General features: G+C 35.3%; 1 pseudogene; it reads left to right on the top strand.

Moving 5' to 3' along the window:
* The first annotated feature begins 18,510 nt into the window (after positions 1-18,510).
* LOC119536670 lies at positions 18,511-19,450 on the top strand (annotated as a pseudogene).
* Positions 19,451-22,648: the final 3,198 nt, after the last annotated feature.

Raw genomic sequence — 22,648 nt, 5'->3', positions numbered from 1 at the left:
CATCTGACACCAGGACTCAATTTTGCCAAATTCTCTGCCACTTTAAAACAAGGATCGCCTTTCTTCCAGTTTGCAACACATTCATCATTTCTGTTCAAGTCCTCATCAGAAGTATCTTTAGAGTCCACATTTCCACAAACAGTCTCTTTAAAGCAGTTTTGGCCTTTTCTATCAAGCTCCTCACAATTCTTCCAGAATCTTCCCCTTATCCACTTAAAAAGCCGTTCCAACATGTTTGGTATTTGCAGACTCAGCAGCAAAAGCACCCCACTTCTCTGGTACCAAAATTATATGCTATAAATTCTCCATTTTACAATTACAGAAAAAATTGAAAGTGTGCAGTATATGTCATAAATTCACAAGTAAATATTAAATGAAATAGAGGCTTTATCATATTCACAGTGCTATACTAGAGGAAATAAAGCATATAAAATTAACTAGCAAAGTTGCCTGAATATTGATGGAAACATAGAATTTAGCAGGCATGGCCAGATAATTTGGTTCTTGAAATTTATACAAATCATAATTGTGACTATTAAAAAACTTTGATGAATATTGAGGCATAAACATGTACTTAGAAAGAAAAAGATAAAAACACAAAATTAAATTATGAACAAACTGATAATGGTCATATAATTCATCAAATCCAGAAATAAAATTATTTCTGTTAATCAAATCTCTGACACATCTCAGAATATGGGGAGCTGGAAATGAACTTAGGGGTCATTGTCACCCAGAACAGATGGCATTATTCAATTATGTGTGTCATTAATTTGAACCACATAAATATATTCACTAATATTAAATGAAACTTTAATTCAATTCCCACATAGCTGGCCCCCAAAAATTCCTGTAGACACTCCAATGAAACCTAACATTGGGATCAAGAAGACAAAATGGAAATGGATGACTTTAATTGATGATAGGTGTGATCATGATGAGCAACTTTTGTCAAGACCATCTTACGTTCACGACATATACATATATATTTTACTGTGTGAGTGCATTGTTAAGGCTCCACACAGGGTCTTTGAAATGTAATTGAGGGATCATAAAATTCAAGCTTCATTTGTTTCGCCTTCTATCTGCCTAAGTATCTGGAAATTAAAAAAAGAATAAAAAAAATTAAAGTGTAGTCAGTGGGAGCTGTGATTTCACTGAGTGGATAAAATCTATTTTGATATTAACACCTACGTGGTTTTGTTGTCAGTGGATATGCATCAAACATTATTGACCCAGTTAAAAGTTTCTTTGTCATAGTAGTGCACAATGGGTTTTACTTGGGACCCACTTATTTTGGGAGAAAGGAAATTTTATAGTATATTTTAGCTTCAAAATCACATGTGGGAAGTAATTTTCTATTTTAAATATAAAAAAGACTTTACATTATGTCTAAAAGTAATATTATTTGTTTATATAGTTTTACATGAAAACTAATAGCAGTGTTCCTGTTTCTTCCCAGAAGAAATAATTTGATAAAGTGAGTGAAAAGAATCTGCCAGTGTTGTCAGAATTCATTCTACTGGGAGTCACAAGTTGCCCTGAGCTTCAGGTTCAGTTTTTGGGGTTTCTCCTCATCTACATGGTCACTGAGGTGGGCAACCTGGGCATGATCATCCTGACCAAGGTGGACTCCCACCTCCACACACCTATGTACTTATTTATCAGACACCTGTCTTTCATTGATCTTGGTAACTGTACTCTCATTTGTCCCAAGATGCTGACAAATTTTGTTGTGGAGCAAAATTCCATTTCCTGTTATGCCTGTGCCACTCAGATGGCTTTCTTCATTATGTTCATTATCAGTGAACTTTTCATGTTGCCAGCCATGACCTATGACTGCTATGTGGCCATTTGTAATCCTCTGCTCTACAGTGTTATCATGTCCCGGAGGATTTCTCATGTGCTTGTAAGTATCCCCTACTTCTACAGCACTTTTCAGTCTCTGTTGATCACCATTAAGATTTTAACATTGACCTTTTGTGGCTCTAAAGTCATCAGTCATTTCTTCTGTGATGATATTCCATTGATATCTATGCTCTGTTTCAATGCACAAGAGCTAGGACTATTGATCCTAATATTTGCAGCATTTAACTTGATTTCCTTCCTTCTCTTATCCTTAGTGTCCTACATGCTAATAATGAAATCTGTATTTCAAATACATTCAGCAAAGGCAGGAAAAAAGTTTTCTCCACATATCTGAGTACTGTAGTTGTGTTCTATGATACACCACTATATTTGTACAACCTAAATGTATTCACTCTTTCCAAAGTGACAGAATGGTCTCTGTTCTTTATACTTTAATCATCCCTAGGCTTAATCCCTTCCTTGATCTACAGTTTAAGGGACAAAGAGGTGAAAAATGTCTTCTACAGAGTCTTTAAGATTCCATGATCTTCCTATTTCATATTTAGTATAGAATATTGTTCTAGACAGCTATGAAAAAATCAAACATCATTTGACAATATTTTTAATGGATGGAATTACTTTCTCTTTGACTCTTAAGCAAAAACTTTCCCTATGTGCTTCCTCATTCTTCCCCTGAATGGAACACTTTTACACTCTGACACTCTACATCCATAAACCATTTGTTTGTTTTCAGTTCTGTTTTGTTTCTTTAAGGAGAAAAATCTAATCAATCTTGTTTTCTTTGTATTTTCTGAACCAGAAGCAACAATATATAGAAACCTTGAGAGTTTTCTCTGTATTCTGTTGACACCATGACTACTTTATTTGTTCTTCTTTTATCATTCATTTTTACCATGATAATCATTTCTTATTAACTCTGCTTTACCCATAGGAGTGAAATAGATTCAAGAAATGTGATTATTAGCACTTGATTTTATTTCCATACTCTTGATATACTTAATGAACTACTTTCTGATTTTTATGATCATATTTCAGATGCACACATAGCAGGTAGTTCAAAGAAAATCAATGATAGGAAGTGAACAAATGCAGAGAATGCCTCATTAGAAGGACTAAAGGATTCATTAAAGATGAAAATTGAAGGAGAACATAATGTAGAAAAGCTATTTTGAGAAGCTGAAGATAATATTGACACATTCTCTAATATTATTTTAATGACTTTGGTGAAAAATATATTAGCAAAAAAGGAAGAAGAACATCTTAAGCAGACAAAAGACCCTAAAGTAAAATATTTTTATTGCAGAGAACCCCAAATCACAGGAAAGGCATTCATTTAATAGAGGATACACAAAGGATGGGGAACAAAACTCTAATAAATTACCATACATTCTATTGATGTAAGATACACTCTTCCCTTTATTTTATGTTTAGTTACTATGATACTTTTAGTACAGATATTTATGTCATTTCCAAATCTTCTATGTTTCAAACAAACAAAAAGCAAAACACCTTCCTAAGTTTCCTGGTGTCTTCTTAGCAAAATAATTAAAGAGACAGGAGAAAATTCTCAAACATGTGCCACAATTTACACAAGGTCAATGAAACTCAGTTGTTACTCTCTACTATGCTTTGGCATAGACAGTGTATTAAGATATACTTCTGAACTGGTAAACAAATTAAGTATAGTCTATAGAATTTGAAACTCTTTGTTGAGTCATCATTCACAAGTTTTTCTTAATTTTTGTTCATGATTCCCATAGCTCTTTGAACATACTTAAGACAACTTTTGAAGACAATATTTGAAGTCTTTGTCTAATAGGCCCAATATCTCTTCTTTCTCATTATCTGTTATCTTAATTATTTATTTATTTATTGGTGAGTGGACCATACATTGTTGTTTCTTTGCACTCCACATTTTTTTTTTAAATATTACATTTTAATAATATAAAGTGATTGCTCTGGATGTCAGAATTTCACCTACTCAGGATTTTATGTTGTTACTTGCTCTATAATTTGTAGTTTCTAATTTGTTTGCTGACTTTTTAAAACAGTTTTAAGGGCTGTATTTGTCAAATGGGGTCTGTGAAACTTTGATCTTATTGTGTGGACAGCTGTTAGCTTGACAGAGATTTTTTTCACACCTTGAACCAAAAACAAAACAAATAAGAAAAGAAAAAAGAAAATACTTTTCTAGACTTTGCAGATTAGCTTTGTGTTGGGGAGTTCCTTAAATGCTAATCCGTCTATTTACAACTCTGCCCCAGGCTTTATTTACAGCTTGTGCTGAAACTAAAGATTATTTGGCAGTGAGAGTTTTGGGTCTCTTCAGATTTACTTTTTCTCCTGAACAAGTATCCTGCACTGAGCAAGACTTTGGCTTTCTAAATTCTGTTATATGTGATAGCTTTTCAAAAACTTTACACCCAAAAGTAACTCACCACCCATCCAACTTTTTCCTCAAACTTTTGTAGTGTCTATTACATGCCCCAAGTGTATCATTTCTGCCACAGATTCAGCAACTTGTTCATTTGCTTCTCAGTGTTTTTGAGGAATTTCCTCTCTTAGCCCCTTTTCTGTCCTGACATTGCTTCAATTTAGGTAAAGCAATAACAATCACCTTGTGTCAGTGTTTTGGGATGCATTCAAAAGTTGCAAACAGACAAACACAAATCCAGGGTGAGAGGACCCAGAGCCTGCATCCCCACACCTTCCTCCACTGTGAGATACATGGAGCTGCTTACATGACTAGGCAACAGATCTCTCTCCACCCAGGGGAGAAAGCATTATAACTTCCCTCTCATACTAACTGTTAGTAAACAAATCTAATGAGATCCTGTTGTAACCAAATCTCTTGAGAAACTCATGGGTAACTCAAATCCAGGGGTGTTCTTTGGTCTTGGGGTTAATCTGGGTTGGAACGTCTGGCATGCCAGCCAGGAAACCAAGGAACAGTTGGTTGTAAGGGCATCAGTTCTGGCAAAGGAAACTCCCAAGGCAGGGATCCCAGGATGGCCTGAAATGTCCATGTGTGGAGGATTAGCAGCTCTCCTGGATGAGTGGGTGTCACCAAGAGAATATGGTGAAGCCCAGAACTCCCTGGTTGGATTGCTGGTTCTCCTGCAGCAGGCCACAGGATAGTTAGGATTTCATAAGAAAAGGGAGAGCTGTCAGGCTCTGCAGTTTTTGCATAGACTCTGTTAGGAGTTCTGCACTCAGCCACAGAACAGGCTCTGGCAGTCACAGCTGAGCTTCACTGCTTAGAACAGGAAATTAAGTTAGAAAGAGACATGCAGATAGCCCAAGCAGATTTAAAGATGTGCTACCTGAGAGTTTGTGCTGCATAGATGAAAGTTTTGAAATAATAGCATGCTGGTAGGCTCAAGTGAGAGGGTGCAAGCTGCCAAATGGCAGGTCAGGCATATTGAGACTTTTCCTGACTGGGATCCCAAAGTGTGGAATCCCATTAATTTTTTCTTCAGATGAGGATGAGCCCCATCTGACTAGAAATCTGAAATTGAGGGGAGTAAGCATGTTTGTCCTCTGGCCCAACCAAAGGTCAAACTGGAGCAGATACAGTGCCCTGACCCCCAGGCAGTGGGGGATGGCACTGCAGCTGCCACTGCCCTAGCAGCACCACCTGATTGAAAGGTGCTGGTTACAATGCAGAATTATGCTGCCACTGAGTTATGGGAAATTGGGAATCAACACAGAGAGAAACCGAAAGAAATTTTACCAAATTGGCTGCTGTGCTTGTGGGACACTGGCACAGAGGGAATACTGCTTTCAGGACACAAGATAAGAAAATTGGCCTCTATTACAACTCACCTTCCCTCCACCAACATGTATATTCCTTAGCCCCCCGACCTGAGCTCACTATTAAATTGACTATACTGACTTAGTGTATAGAAACATGGCCCAATGTAGGGTACATGTCCCAGGTCAACTCTACTGGAGCATGATTGATGAATTACAAGATATACTAAGAAGCCTAGGAATGAAACATGCAGTTTAGGCTGCTGACTTTGTGGAACAGATAATGAAATTTCCACCATGGGCATAATGGACACAACCTTACATAGTGCTCTGAATCAATGGTATGAGATATTGATGCCCATTCTCAGCCCATTGGAGGGGTAACCAACCTCCAGGACTGCCCAAGTAGTAGCAGATCTAGGAGACTCTCAATGCCCAAGGCAAAAAGGAGCTGGTTTCAGGGATATGGGCCATGACCCAAAAGGATATGACAGTCCAAATTGTGTCACAACAAAATATGTGGGTTGACCTAATAGCTCCCAGCATTGAAATTAAAGATATTTATAGACATCTGAACCCTCTGTTAGTAAGTTTATTTGGTAAATTAACAAAGGAGCAGAGATACACCAACTTTAGTACCAGATCACCAGGGGGAGAACCAAACTCAGGCTGAGAAACTTGATCCTGCTGGGGAGGTATGGCAAGACCTTTTTCCCCTCACATAGGGAATGGTTCAAGATCCCCAAGTAAGAGCTATATATGGGAACACTGGGGATCACAGGACACATACTGAGTTAGCTATTTTGGGTCTCCACTAATGAACATAGAGTTTTGGCACTGGTGGATACTGTAGCAGAATGCACCCCAATATGCAGAAAGTGGCCATGGCCCAGAGGCCTACTTTGGGCATCACCCAGAATGGAGGTAAAAATATTAAAGCAATAAAACAATTACTAATATAGATTGGCCAGCTATCACCTCAAAAGGACACAGTTTACATATGTCCTATTCCAGAATACATATTGGAAATTGATATTTTTCAAAATATCACTTTATAAACTGTAAATGAATTCCATCTCTGGTGCTGCATGGTCAAATCCATCCAAAGAAGACATGGTAAGTGGTCACATGTAAAGGTGCCCTACCCCAGATGCATTGTAACAATGCTCCAATATAAATTCCTGGGGGAACACCAAGAATTGACTGCTACCATCAAAGAATTAGAAAGAGCCAACATTATAAAACCTACTCACAGTCCATTCAGTAGTCCAGTCTGACCAGTATGAAAAACTGATGGCACCTGGCAAATGACTATTGATTATAATGATATTAACAAAGTAACTCTCCTTTGTTTGCAGCAGTACCCAATATAGCTACTTTGTTACAGGATGTAAGTAGGCAGTTGGAGCAGTTTCATTTTGTGTTATACCGTGCTAATGATGTTTTTAGTATTTTCTTAGATCCCTCCAATCAGCCTGCATTTGTCTTTACATGGGTAGAACAAAAATGGAAATTTATCATGCTACCATAAGGATATGTCCATGGTCCAATATTTGCCATGGTCTATTAGCCCAAGAGTTTAAAATGGTAAAATCTCCAGCAGAGGTAACTCTTTTTCATTACATGGATGATGTTATAATAACCAGTTACTCTCTCACTGAACTGGAGGTAGCTGCCAATCCAAAGTGGGACACCTTGTAAGTTGAGTATGGGCAGTGCATCAGTACAAATTGTAAGGAACAGGGTTCTCATCAAATTCATGGGTATTTGGTTGGATAAGACTAAGACTCTTCCATCTGCTGTTGTTGATAAAGTGAAAAATTATCCCACCCCACATACTCCTAAACGGTTAATGGTTTTCCTTGGTTTGTTGGGTAGTGGAGATGATTTTTACCTCATTTAGCACAAATCCCAAAATCTTTGTATGTCCTAGGCAGGAAAAGGAATACATGGGAATAGGACATTCTACAGCAGGCTGCCTTTCAAAAAGCTAAAGGAGTCATTGCACAGGCTCAAGCTTTAAGTGAGTGGATACAGACATGCTTTGTGAATTGGTCATGGCCAGTACCAATGTTGGCTTTGGGTGGGGCTTGTGGCAAAGGCAACAGGCAAAACAAGTTGCCTTTGGCTTTGGTTCTTAGCTTTGGAAAGGTGCTGAGCTATGATATAGCCCCTTAGAAAAACAACTCTGTTCTTCCTATAAGGCTCTGCTGCAGGGTGACGGACTAACCCAAAGATGCCCTGTGTCATTGTGCACTGTCATCCCCATACAGAGGTGGATAAAAGACAAAATAAACAGCTTTCAGGGAGTGCTCAGCTGAGCAGTCTGACAAAATTCAAAGCCTCTCTGTTGAAATGCAGTGTCTTTAACAACAGCCCATGAAGTGCAGAAATTCATGATATTCTGGGACAAGTTTCCTATTTGGAAGAGCAACACTTGCCTCTCCCTGCTTATCCTCACAAGGTGGCTGTTTCTGTGCCCACCATTGATGGATGTGACAGTGCACTGGAGTCTGCCTGTTATGCTGACAAATCAGCATGCAGGCAGCCCACCACCTGTTGGCAGTAACTGTGCAACTTAGTATGGAAATTATATGTGTGAGACTGTGATTGTGCAAAGCAGCCAATGGGCTGAATTAAGGGCTGTATGGATCGTCCTGGTTCATGAACCAGGAGTTGCACTAATTGTACTGAAAATTAGGCAGTGTACCAAGGCTTAACAATGTGGATGGTCATGTGGAAGCAAGAGCAATGGACCATTTTTGGCCACCCCTTCTGGGGGAAAGAAATGTGAGAAGACATCTGGGCTGCCTACCACAAGCACAAGATAATTGTGTTTCTTGTTTCTGCCCATAACACTGACTTTTTACCTGGGCAACATCAAAGAAGATACTTTAACCAAGGTTCATAGCCTAAAGACAATATTGCACAAAGCTGCTGAAGGGCTGCATAGGAAAACAGGAAACTGAGGATACCAGACCCTGTGAAGTACTAAGCTAACAATAGAATTAACTCCAGCAGACTCTCTGCAACTGCAAGAGGAAAAAGTGTGGTATCTAAATCTCCCTCATAGCATCCCTTCCCCAGGAACACTTCTGTCCACTAATGGAAACTTAGTTTGTATATTGTTACATCAGCAGGAATTACCCCTATTTGTTCCCTATAACTGTCTTTCTTTTCACCCATGGCACCCTAGAGGCCTCAGCAGTAATTCATGACCAAAATTGAACCCAATGTTGTGTTTGCATGGACTTGCCAAATTTAGGTGCTACTGGCCTTTCTTGGACTGCAATCCCTGGGGACTGGACTGCACAGAACACCCAGCTGGCCTGGCAAAATTCAATCATCAGAAAATAAGAGTGGAAATCACATATTTCATCATCAGTAGTATCTCTTTCTGGGGTTTTTATGTATATCTCTGTGGGAGGGTACCTAGTGTTCTGTTTTTTATTATCCTGCAATGCTTGTCCTATGGTGAATGAAGTCTGCTGCATGGGGGTTGATTTTGAGGACCCAAGGCCCAGGACACTGCCTCCTCCTCCATTGTGAGATACACACAGCCACCTATATGACCAGACAACAGCCCTTCCCCACCAGGGGAGAAAACATTAACACTTCCCTCTCCTAATCACATTAGTAACAAAAACTCATGAGACCATATTGTAACCAAATATCACAAGATCTTGTAACCAAATCTTGTGAGAATTTCTGTTGTCACAAACATTTATAAACCCCTCTTAGCACTTCTTTCTTAATCTCAGTGCAGAATGCTGACTTCACTTTCCTCACTGCCATCAGGAAGAATCTTCTCCTGTTTTCTAAGTACATTATTAAATTCATGGGTAATTCCATGTCAGCCATGTTCTTTGGTCTTGGGGCTAATGTGGGTTGGAACACTTGGGTACAATGCTTGCTCTGATCCTTCTACAGCCAGATACCCACAATGGTAAAATGGTCTGGTGTCTTCAAGACTGCCCCTGTGCCTTTGATTCTCTTACAGAGTTCCAATGAAGTTTATGCTGATACTTTTGCTTATTTTATCTGTGCTCAAAAGGATTAAGCTGATTTTCAAGTAAATAGATTGCCCACAAAACAAAGCCCAAAATATTTCTAAAGAAATATTTTGAAAATACAGAGAGTCAACAACATAATTTTCACAATTTTTAACATTCAAAGAAATACATTTTGGCGGATTGAAGAAGCAAGAAAAAGTTACCCATAATCAAGAGAAACTCAATCCTCAGTAATAGTCCCAGGAATAAAAGACTTGACTCAATTAGCAGATGAGGGCTTTAAATGCAGATTTTAAGGATTTAAAGGTAAAAATGAAAAAAAAAAAAAATTACAATAAATTATCAATTTTAGTTTCCAGAGTTGAATATAATATCTGAAATGAAAAAGATACTGGATAGGCAGGAAAATAGATTAGACACTGCAGAAAAAAGAAATGAACCAGAACATCAAGCTATAGAAAAAATCCACAGTTGGGTAAAAGAGGAAAAAAATGAAAAAATAAGAAATTTGAGAGAATTGGAATACCATATCAGCTGCTGGAGAACATATTAATCTGAATTCCAGGTGGAAAATAGTATCAGTCATGAAACATTTTTTTTTTAAGTGTGGCAAAATATATTACAAATCTGACAAATCTATAAATCCAGATCCAAAAAGCTCAAATTCCTCCCAAAGAATAAACAAAAGAATAAACACATACACATATAAATAAGCAAAGCCCTTCATAAGAAAATTGTTCATGTTCTACTAGAAAGACAAAAACTCTGAAGTATTTAGAGTGGAAAAAATATGATACATTACATGAAGAAAAAAATGATAAAAATGAAAGCAGCCCTCATGAGAAAATATTCACACCAGAAAAAAAAAATAGAGCCCCATGTTCAATCAGTATAAAAAAGAGTCAAACTAGAATTGTATATTAAGCAAAAATATAATTAAAATTTGAAGGCATAATAAGATTTCCTGATTTACTTCTGCTAAGGACCAAGAAATTTTTTATATGATTTACCATCCCATAGTTAACTAATATCTTGAAAAAGAAACATGTAGAAGTACTGCAGAGAGACCAACAGGAGGAAAATATTTAAGGGCATTGGACACTAAACAAATTGGTGATTTCCCCATTTTTATAACTTTTCTCTTAAAGGCAGTGTAGCAGTAACTTTTTAAATGCAATCTTAAAACTGGAAGCAATCTGGAAATTGTAATAGCCTTTATATATAACCCTCAAGGCTGGAAGCAGGCTATAATGAGAGCTCCTAGTCTCACAAAGGAGCAAAATGCAAATACAAAGTCTGCAGGGATGAGTCCTAGAAAAGAAACAGGCAGGAAGAGGGAGACACATATTTTGTACAAAACCTGTGTCTAGTATATTGACCCTGAAAACTGTAGGTTTGGGACGGAAACCAGCAGCCTAGACAAGGCTGAAAATATGAACAGTATTTTGCTATTACCTCAAAGTAGTTTCCATTTTGAGTGAAACAGTGTTAATTTACTACTAAATTAAAAAAAGAAAAAAAGTCAACACTTAGAGGAACATTACAGAATTCAGACATCTCCACAGCATAATATTCATAATGTCCAAGTTATAATGCAACACTTCTTGACATACAAATGTAGAGTAAAATCAGAACAAGGCTCTATGTGGGAGTGGGGACTGGTTATTTGTTCTGCTTTCTCCTGAGTCTTGTGAGAGCCCTGTGTGCATGGTCTTGGGTTGTGGCTTCATTAGTTTTTTCTCCTTTCCCTCTCACCCCTATACCTTGAGGCAAATCTGTTCTATCTGTGGAGATCTTGGGTGGGGGAAGGTTTTCTGTTCCTCCCTAGTTCTAACACAATTCTGCTTTGTGTTATTGAAGGCTCTTTGGCCCAAGAAAGCAACATTCCTCCTTCCCCAGAAACAGATATTTGTATTCTATTCTTTGCTTTGCAACAGTTGCTCTTTAACACTGAGTGTGAAGGTTTACTAGCACCTCCTCATAGGAGAAGAGAGCCTTTGTTTTAGTACCCATTGTCACCTCCACCTATAGCACTTCCTGAGGAAGGAGGGTTTCCTAACCTAGCCCCAAGACCAGCTTAGCCCTAAAAAATTCCAGGCATGGAAGTGAACATGGGTTTAATCAGGACTTATGACAGGAGATGATGGTCTCATAGTTGCAGCAAACTGTAGAAAGTGAACTCTGTGTAAAAGAGGGAGGAGTGCCAAGGGAGCAGCTTATAAAGTTTGTGACAATATAGTTTCTTACAAGATTTGGTTACAACAAGGTCTTGCAAGATTTGGTTACTAACAGTGATTAGAGGAGGGAAGATTTAATTCTTCCCCCTGGGGGCAGGGGCCTGTTGCCTGGTCATGTAGGTGGCTGTGTGTATCTCATAATGAAGGAGGGTATAGGGCCCTGGGCCCTGGGACCTCACATATACCTCCAAGAAAGGCATCAGATCATTACCTGAATTCTAGAAAAGAAATAAGAGGTATAAGTATGTATAATATTGAAACTATTTTAATTCAAAGACATGTGGTAATCTAAATGGAAATTTCTAAAGAACATACAAAAATAAAAGTTCTAGTAAGTGGATTTACAAACATTTCAGGATGTAAAGGGTAGCATACATAATATAAATTTGATAATATTCACTAGATGCAAAAAGCTGATTTTTAAAAAAACACCATTGCACTACAGTATGGGAAATATAAAATACTTAGTAGTAAATTCAACAAAAGACATACAATACCATGACAGTAAAAAATTTAAAAAATTGGTGAGAGAAATGAAAGAAAACAAAAATTAATGGAGAGATATAAGATATGCATATGACAGAAAACTCAGCATTTTTAAGATGCCAATTCCCCATATATTCATGGAAAGATTCAAAGTGAAACCATCAAGGAGGTAGCTATTTGCAATCAAATCTAACAGTTTCCTGGTAATGCAATGTACCTGCAATACCAAAAGCAACATTGCAAAAGAATAACAAAGTTGGAATTTATTTGCAAGCCTCAGTAATCAGGACAGTATAATATTGTCCTAAAATCATAAAATTAAATCAGGAAAGGGAACAGTGAGCCAAGGAACAGATAAACACTTATGCAGTCAATTGATAGTCCATGAACAGCGTCAAGGCAATTTAAATGAGAAAAGAAAATCCTTTCAACAAATGGTGACACATTAACCTAGTTAGCTATATATATATATATATAATATATATATATATATATATTATATATATATATAAATACATACCTTGACTCCCACATGATTTTCAAAATTTTAGTTGGACCATAAAACTAAGCATAATAGCTAAAATGGTAAAACTTCCTAAAGAAATTATTGGAGAATATGGAGAAATGGTGAACATATTTACAACATAAACATCTAAAAAAAGAAATTATATTCAGAAATTATTTAAAAATAATTAAAAAAACCCAATTAAAAATGGGTAAAAATGTTAGGCATTATTAAAAAGTCTATAAGTACATTGAAAAGTGTTCATTATCATTAGTTACCAGTTAAATGAAAAAATAAAATAACAATGAGATACCAGTTTATGCAAATAACAAAAAAAAAAATTTCTTCATCTCACATTGGCAAGGATGAGGAGCAAAATACAGTGTTGGGAATGTCAAAGGCTACAATAATTTTAGAAAGCTTGAATTTATGTTTTATAAAATTAGATATACATTTATCATATGAACCAGTAATTCCAGTAAGATAATTTCCAAGAGAAATTATTTGATATGCCCACAAATATACGAGAATGTTCATACTAGACATTTCCACAACCAAAATTTGAAGTCCATCAATTGGAGAATACTTAAAGAATTATGGTATATTCAGACACAATAGAAGAACATCTAACAATAAAAATACAACATACATGAATCTTAAAAACAATATGCTGAGTTAATGAAGCCAGACTGAGGAAATCTGTTGTATGAGTTCACTTGTATGAATTTCAAGAATGGGCAAAAGTCTCATGATAGAATTCAGAGCAGCAATTACTTAAAGGTAGAGTGTGGTATTTGGGAACTAAGGTATGAGGCAATTTATTTGGTGATGATAATGCCATAGAATGTAGAAGATATAAGCTTGAAGTACTTTTATGTAAATTCAATTTTACTGAGATATATTCACATACATGCAATCATCCAAAGTGTACAATCAATTGATCACAGTACTGTCATATAGTTGTGCATTCATCACCCCAATCTAGTTTTGAACATTTTCTTTGGAAGTACTTTTCTTTTTGTTTGTTTGTTTCAAACATATTCTACATCTTGATTTAGGGTTGGGTACAAATGAAATGCATTTGTTAGAACTCACTGACTTGCATATTTTAGATTTGTGTTTCAAAATGTAAATATCCCTTATTTTTTCTGCATATGGAAATCAATGAGGAAGAGAATATGGATAAAATAGTATGAGAGAGGTGTACTATCTTACAAGAAAATTTATCTCTCTATGAGTTTCTACTGAACATTATCTAGCAGTGGTGTGATCTCAGTTCCAGAAATAATACAGTTTAAACAATCATTTTGATAATATGTTGAATTACAATAATTGTTACAGTTTTGCATTATGAAAGAAAAAGGGATACCTACCATTCACTTAAAGACATAGACTATGAAAGATCTGACTTTCATTTCAAATCCTCTAGGTATTAAATATGTGAAATCAGGTAAATTTCAGTTTATCTGAACTTGTTTTACACTGAACATGAGAAAAATAATACACTTTCAGAAGTAGTGAGTGGTTAGGTGGCATATTTAAAACACAATACCTAAGATGTTTTTAATAATGGATTCACACAAAAAATCTTATGCAATGATTGTAATAGCATTTATAATTTCATCATGACTTTGCAACTGTTCCATTTTACTACTATCAAGGTTTTGACTAATTTTTTTTTCTCCTTATAACAATAATTGTTGACTCTGTGTAAATAAATCAGTACTTTTACATCAGGTAGGTTTCCATGGGACTGTACAGATGATTTATGTGATTTGCTTTTCCCCAATCCTTGAATTGCACTTATCTCTTCTCACTGGGGTATATGAAGGATATCCTAGATAATTAGCAGATAGAACAAGGCAATTTTTTTTTAGTTCTCCTGGATGATTTGGGCATAATCAATGAATTACACACTTATTCCTAAGGGAGCATAGCAAAGGAAACAGAAAATCATAAATTCTTCCTAGCAAAGAAAAATAAGAATAATTTTAGAGAAGAAAATTGATTCTTCATCAAAGGTGAGTGAATATGAATTGCCTTTCATTATGATTATCACTTGGATCTTGGTAGTGACCCGTGCCTCCTGGCTTCTGACTGTGGACTCTCTCAGTGGTCACTAACAGCAGATTACTTCAAGTACACCCAAAATAGGCATTAGCTAATTTGTTAACTGGAGTTCCCTGAGGCAGTGTGGTGATTTTATGGCATTCAGTCCTAGGAACTGAGCATGTGCACCAGACCTATTTGATGTCTGTGACCTGATAGTGACATTTGGATAGTGCAAGTGAAAGGAAGATTAAAATGTCTGAAAACTTAATCACTGATCACATCCAATAGAATTTATTAATGTTAATTTTGCCGGAAAACACACATGATGCTCAGCTACATTTGGATTTCAGATAAACAATGGATCAGTCTTTACCATAAGTATGACTTATGCAGTACTTGATTCATTACAAATATTCTTTCAATATACATATGTTCAATAGAATATTTGATAGATATTTGATAAGTTTTCTAGGAATGTTTTGAGTTATTGCAATCAAATGTTCACAGGCAGCCAACAAACAGTGAAGAACAGTTATTACTTTAGAGGAAGCTGTGGGACCCATTTTGCACCAATAAGTTTGTGAAATCTCGGTTAAAAAATTACCTCTTCAGTGTTCTCTCGTGCAAACTTTCTTCTAGCACATCCTGTTGAGTAAACAATACCTACAAACTATTTTCAGCTTTTCTCAATTAACCTTTTGGTAGGGTACTTCAGAGCAATGCTATCTGAGTTAAACATAGTTTCAAGTTCATTAACTGTGGGTCTTTTATACCATGTTACAGAGAACACATTTGGGAGACATGCTTTTTGAAAACTCAAAGGTGCTAGATCCCTAATTCACAGAGAAACATTTATTTCTCATGTTTGTTCATCTTAAGTTTATTTTTATTTAAAATCTTTTGGATTAAGTTTAACCTTTTAAAAGAAGTTAATTTTTGAAAATTGAAACACAGTACTAATACTGTAGGAATTGGTGAGGCCTTAGACCTTTCTTTGTACTGTGATTTCCTTTTGGGTGTGTCTTGCTAAATGAAACTTGCCAATTCATTTTTTTTTTCTTAAAATAAAGACTTTTTCACAACAACAGCAACAAGAAAAAGTATAAGTATGTGCCATGAAATATTTGACAAATTGGGAATACATTTTAGATGAGTATGTCCCTTGCAGTTTTTTCTTGTTGATTGTTTGCTTTTCTCATTAGGTTGATTACTACTGGTTCTGCTTTTTCAGAATGATCAGTATAAATTGGCTTAGTAAACTGACATATTGTGTGCTTTTTATGAGTTATGGAGTTACAGAGAATACTCTGAACCCAAAATAATTTCTGATGCCACCATGTCGAAAGATTGAAAAATCAGTATTTCTTTACAGTTTTGTATCCTATCTGCTCTAATTGTTACTCCTAAATGGAGTTATTTAAAATGTGCACATTTGAAAGTTCAACAGAGGTCAGAGAAACTCTTTTCCACACAAGAAAAAATGGACAGGGCAAAAGAATCCAGATATCTTCAGATGGAGGTAATGGCTGACAGTGAGAATGGAGATGGGCTCAATAACACAAGGATACATCTTAGCATAACACTGAAGACTCCAGAGTGGTAAGATTCCTTCTCACAGTATTAATTCCTTTATTGAATCCAATGAAGCTTCTACTCTGTAGGGAAAAGTTATGATTGCAGTCCCTGCAATAGCACAAATTTGAGATAAAGTTTTCAAGTGGAGATCAAAATAGTTCATGAATTGTGCACAGAGAGGGACTTTTGGAAGGCAGAGTGGGGTCCAGTGGAAAAGCAGCAGACAACCTCAGGAAGGAGGCACACTGATCTCCAGTATTGCCCTGTCCAGTGCCCCCATATCCCCTATAAAGCTGCCAAAATCCAGGCCAAAAATGAGCAGATTCCTAGAATTGCTGCCACTGTCTTGAGAATTCTAACCAGCCACATGACTGAACATTATCCTTACCAGAAAACTGCCAGAAGATGATTCCAGACAGCAGTTGCTTAGAAGAGATTGCTAGAACTGTGGAGGAATTGGGGTGGGGAGAACTGGGACCCTTGAAATTCCTACCTGACAGTTGTGCAATGCTCAACCTGAGGAACCCATTATATTATAACAATTGTAACTGCATTTTATGTGACTGGACATTTTGAGCTCAGTTGTCTCTTCCAATTGAAAACTGTGCTTGCAGAGTTATAAGTTTTCATTGAGGGGAAGATGAATGTGAGAGGAGTTTAAAAGGGAATCTAAGTGGGGTAGACTAAAGCAGCTTCATTATCTTCAATCAGAATAGTTCCACTTTGATTTATAGACTTTCCTTGTAAAACTGTATGAAAGGAAGGGAAAGGACTTATCCTCATTGACATTTGAAAATCACAGCATTATACTGTATATATTCTCCATTGTTCAGCACCAGAAATCAACATAAAGTATGAAATACATGATATATTAAATTCACAAACACATATTTTCAATGTCTTACAGACCTCATCATCTAAACCATGTTATATAAGATGAAATAAAGCATACAAAATTAAATAATCAAAATCCATGAGTATTGCTGTAAACCATAGATTTTAGCAGGTATGGATACAGATTTTTTGGTCCTTGATATTTATACAAATTATGGATTTCCATTTTAAAAAAATAAAATTATAAATAAAAACTGGGGGATAAATGTAAATATTTATTTGCAATGGAAAATTAAAAAAACAAATTTTAGTTATAAGCAATTTGCTCATTGTCATGTAATCTATAAAATCCATCAATAAAATACTTTTGTTAATTCAATTGCAGACAAAGCATACTGGTTGGGAGGAGTGTTGTTAGAAAACATTTGGCATCAGAACAGAAAGCATTATTTAATAACACATGTCACTGATTTTGAACCTTTAGTGTACCCCCTACACCACAAATAAAATGTTAGTTAACTCACTTCCCTGTTTAGAGGGCTTTTAGAAATCCCAGTGGATATCTGAATGTAACCTGATGTTAGGTGAGGTGCAATGGAGTGGAAAGTGGAATGGAAAGGAAAAGTGACCTGAATATATCATGACTTTGATGCAATGAGATGATCCTGAGAAACTTAATTTTACAATGCTTACAAAGATATATCACTATGTGAGTGCTTTGCTAGGCACCACCCAGGGTCTTGGAAGATGACTTTGAAAATGAAACACTAAACCTAAGTTTCATTGTCTTCCTGTTAACTCTACCTCTCCCTTTAAAAATATCAAAATTCCATGAGAAATCATAGCTAAAAATTGAAATGTATTAAAAAATTGGGGATACCTTTATGTAGAAAAATAGAGTCTATTATGTCTATGTTAACAGCTACATGATTTTGTTACCAATATGGATGCTCCAAACATTGCTGACTATGTTTAATCTGTTATTTCATTGCATAATGGGTTTCATATGGATACCTTTCCTTTAAGAAGTAAGAGATTATACCATAATTTTAGCTTCAATTTATTTTTCTAGAACACACCATGAAGAAATAGTCTTCATTATGTCTACAAATACTATGCTTAGATAATGTTACATGAAAACTAATAATGATGCTTCTATTTCTTTCCAGAAGAATAACTGGATAAAATGGACCAACAGAACCTGACACTCCTGGCTGAATTTATTCTACTGGGAGTTATCAGGTGCCTTGAGCTGCAGGGTCCCTTTTTGGGGTCTTCCTACTCATTTACACGGTCACAGTGGTGGGCAACTTGGGCATGATCATCCTGACCAAGGTGGACTCCCACCTCCACAAACCTATGTACTTCTTTATCAGACACCTGGCTTTCATAGATCTTGGCAACTGTACTCTCATTTGTCCCAAGATGCTGATAAATTTGTTGTGGAGTGAAATACCATTTTCTGTTATGCCTGTGTCACTCAGATGGCTTTCTTCATTATGTTCATTATCAGTGAACTTTTCATGTTGCCAGCCATGGTCTATGACTGCTTTGTGGCCATTTGTAACCCTCTGCTCTACAGTGTTATCATGTCCCAGAGGGTTTGTCATGTGCTTGTAAGTATCCCCTACTTCTACAGCACTTTTCAGTCTTTGTTGATGACCATTAAGATTTTTACATTGACCTTTTTTGGTTCTAAGGTCATCAGTCATTTTTACTGTGATGATATACCTTTGTTACCCATGCTATGTTCAAAAGCAAGAGAACTAGAATTGTTGGTCACAGTATTTTCAGCATTTAATTTGATTACCTCCCTCCTAGTAATCCTAGTGTCCTATATGCTGATCCTGAGAGCCATACTTCAAATGCATTCTCCTGAAGGGAGGAAAAAAGCTTCCTCTACATGTGGTTCTCATCTGACGGTGGTGGTTATGTTCTATGGGACTCTCCTATTTATGTATGTGCAGCCTGTATCTGGTCATTCTTTTGACATTGACAAAATGACCTCTGTATTTTATACTTTAATTATCCCTATGATTAACCCCCTGATTTATAGTTTAAGGAACAAAGAGGTAAACAATGCCTTCTCTAGGGTCTTTAAAAATATATGCAAACTTTGTATTTAATATCAAATATAGACTATAGTTTTAATAAATCATAAGAAAGGCAGATGTCACTTCATGTTATTTCTAATAGGTATAATTACATTCTTTTTGGCTTTTGAACAAAGATAAAATATAAAGCACAGAAAAATTGATTTTCTCCTTCTACTCATTCAAATTATTTCCCATATTTTACACTCAGTTTAAATGTCACTTCCTCCTCAATATTCCTTATTGTGATTGAGGCTTCCTTATATGTTTCCATAGAAAGTCATCCTTCCATTTACGGGAATACTTAGTACACTCTACCTCAGTATATTATGTGTTTGCTTCTGTCAGTTCTTTTTAAGGATAGGGATTTTCTTAACCATGTTTTCATCATATTTTCTGAGACTAATTCAACCATGCAAGCAAAATTTATGACAAGGAGCTATCCATGTCTCCTGTCAAGACCAAGGAGCATTTTTTTGTCCTCCTGTTATCAGTCACTTCTATGCTAATAATCTTTTATTTTTATATATGCTTTACAAAACATGTTTGAAAGAGACTTGATAATTTTGATTTGTTAGCACTTAAAATGAATTTTCTTCTTCCTGTGATACTCATTTCCCTAAATGATGATTCTCCTGGGCCATTTTCTAAACACACAGATAATAGCCACTTAAAAAAAAAGGAGTGGTTATAAAAAGTGAATTAATATATAGTGGAGAATAGAAAGAAGGGGACAAAGGAAAGATGTTTAGGATGCTTGATTGGAGAGCCTAAAAACTTGTGACAGCTGATGGAAAACATGACAAGGAAAATCTATAGTAGATCCAGAGATAATAAAAACACATTATCTAATTCATATTGTCATTGGATTTGGAGAATATTATGTTACAGAAAAGGAAGTAAAACATATCAATAGTACAAATTATTCTATAATGAAAAGTTTTTATTGCCTGACATCAAAATATCTTTATAATGAAATATGTGAAAAATAATACCCTTCATTAATATAGGATATATAAAAGCATGGTGATGTAAATTCTAATGAATTAATACACATTCTAATAATGTATTATACCTTTTTAACCCTATTTTACATTTTTTACACTAGAAATATTTGCTTATAGATTTTTATATCATTATGGTACTTTCTCACTTTCAAACAAATGAGAAAATAAACAAACATCTTCCTATATTCCATACTATCTTCATTTTAGCTAAATAATTAAAGAAACTAGTTACAAGAGAAAATCTTTTGTCATAATTACCACAAAGTAAAGACAAAGCACAGTTTTTACTCCCTACTTTGCTGTAGTATAGAGAATGCAGTAAGAAAAACTTTAAAACTGCTAAATGTGATGACTGTTAAAGAAGCATATAAATAAAGTTTTACATAATGTTAACAGAACTTATCACACCTGTTGATGTTGGTCTAGTCACCCCAGGCATACAAGCCACTAATCTAGACAAACACATTCTTTTACTAGGGCTAAAGTATATTTTTTCCTTCACTTCCATGGAAATCAAAGAAAATCTAATAGAGTTAGAAAATATATACAATTCCCAACAATGAACTAACAGAACATCATAAGAAATATAGAAAGACTACATATATTGTGAAAAATCAAGAGTTTGAGGAATCAGAACAACAATCAATCTTGGGAAATTAAAAGAAAAGCAGAACTTTATTATCTGTTTACAAGCTTTCTTATCAAAAATGGAGATTTATGGATAGTTTAAATTGTATTGCTAATGAGTATAATATTCCTACTATACATGTAGTTTGCATTATACATTTTGTATATGTATATATATATATATATATATATATAAAACATATATTTTATTTAGAGGAAAGCAAAATGTAAATGAAATGAGTTGAGCCTATATTCCATCAACAGAAAGGGAGAATGTCAGCCAAAGAGAAATTGATTTATATATATATATATATGGGTGTATAATTGATGAAATAGAATTGTATTGGTAAAACAAAAATAGATTGAATTAAATTTTTACTCATTTTTTATTTGATATAAAATTATTTTATTCATTAACCAAACTCCAAAATTCTATGTGGCATGGACATTTTATTTTATTGGATTGTTCATAATATAATACAATTCTAAAAATCCTAGAACTCAGATGAAAAGGATAAAGAAAGGCATGTGATAAACAGGTCATTAATAGACAATAGGAATAAAAAAAGTTGCAAAATATACATCTATAACTTTGTACCGAACTAAAATCCACAAAATATAAAACTAATCTTATAAAGAGTACAATTTTGTGGCATTTAGTACATTTACGAATTTGTGCATCCATTGACACTAATTCCAAAACATTTTCAACACCCCTAAAGGAGACTCTCTACTGATTAAGATGTCACTCCTCATTCCCCTTTCACCAAGCAATGGACAACCTATAATCCGCTTTCTCTTTCTTTGGATTAAACTATTTTGCATGTTTCATAGGAATTGAATCATAAAATATATGACATTTTACCTCTGCCTTTTTTTCCTCAGCATAATAATTTCAAAATTCATCCACTGTGTATCATACTTCATTGTTTTGTATGGCTGAATAAATTGCATTGTATGGTAGAGCACATTTTGTTTACCTATTCAATGTTGGTGGACATTTCTGTTTTTCCCATCTTTTGCCTTTGTGACTTGTGTTTATATGAATATTCATATACAAGCATTTGTTTGAAAACCTGTTTTCAATTTTCAATTATTTGGGTAAATACCTAGAATTGGTATTTCCATTGTAATAATGAGTTTTCCAGAGAAATAAGTACAGACATGCTCACACCTGCAAACATCTTAGGAGGCTGATTATAGGAATTGGTACATGTATTATGGACAGACCCCCAGTTGGAAACTCCAATGAAAGTGATGTTAAATCCCCCAAAGGAAGCAGGCTGGCTGAAGTGTGCACAGAACTTCTTTCTGACTATTAAAATCCTCACTCCTTGCTTTAATCCCTCCAAATGATTGGATGAGGAGAGTCCCCTCATTGCTGAAGGCAATCTCCTTTGCTGTTTATAGATGTGATTGACAGTAGATAGAATCAATTGAATAATTATTTACATATGAATCAATTGAATAATTATTTACATCTATTAATGAAATACCCTCACAATCAGTCTATTGCTGTCTGCTTGATCAAACTCCTTGGCACCATAAACTAAACCAGTTAACACATGAAAATAACCATCACAGATCACCCTCTTGA

This window comes from Choloepus didactylus, chromosome 6, assembly GCF_015220235.1.
Source record: "Choloepus didactylus isolate mChoDid1 chromosome 6, mChoDid1.pri, whole genome shotgun sequence".
Taxonomy (NCBI): domain Eukaryota; kingdom Metazoa; phylum Chordata; class Mammalia; order Pilosa; family Megalonychidae; genus Choloepus; species Choloepus didactylus.
The sequence above is the reverse complement of the archived record's forward strand: the minus strand, read 5'-3'. Positions and strand labels throughout refer to the sequence as shown.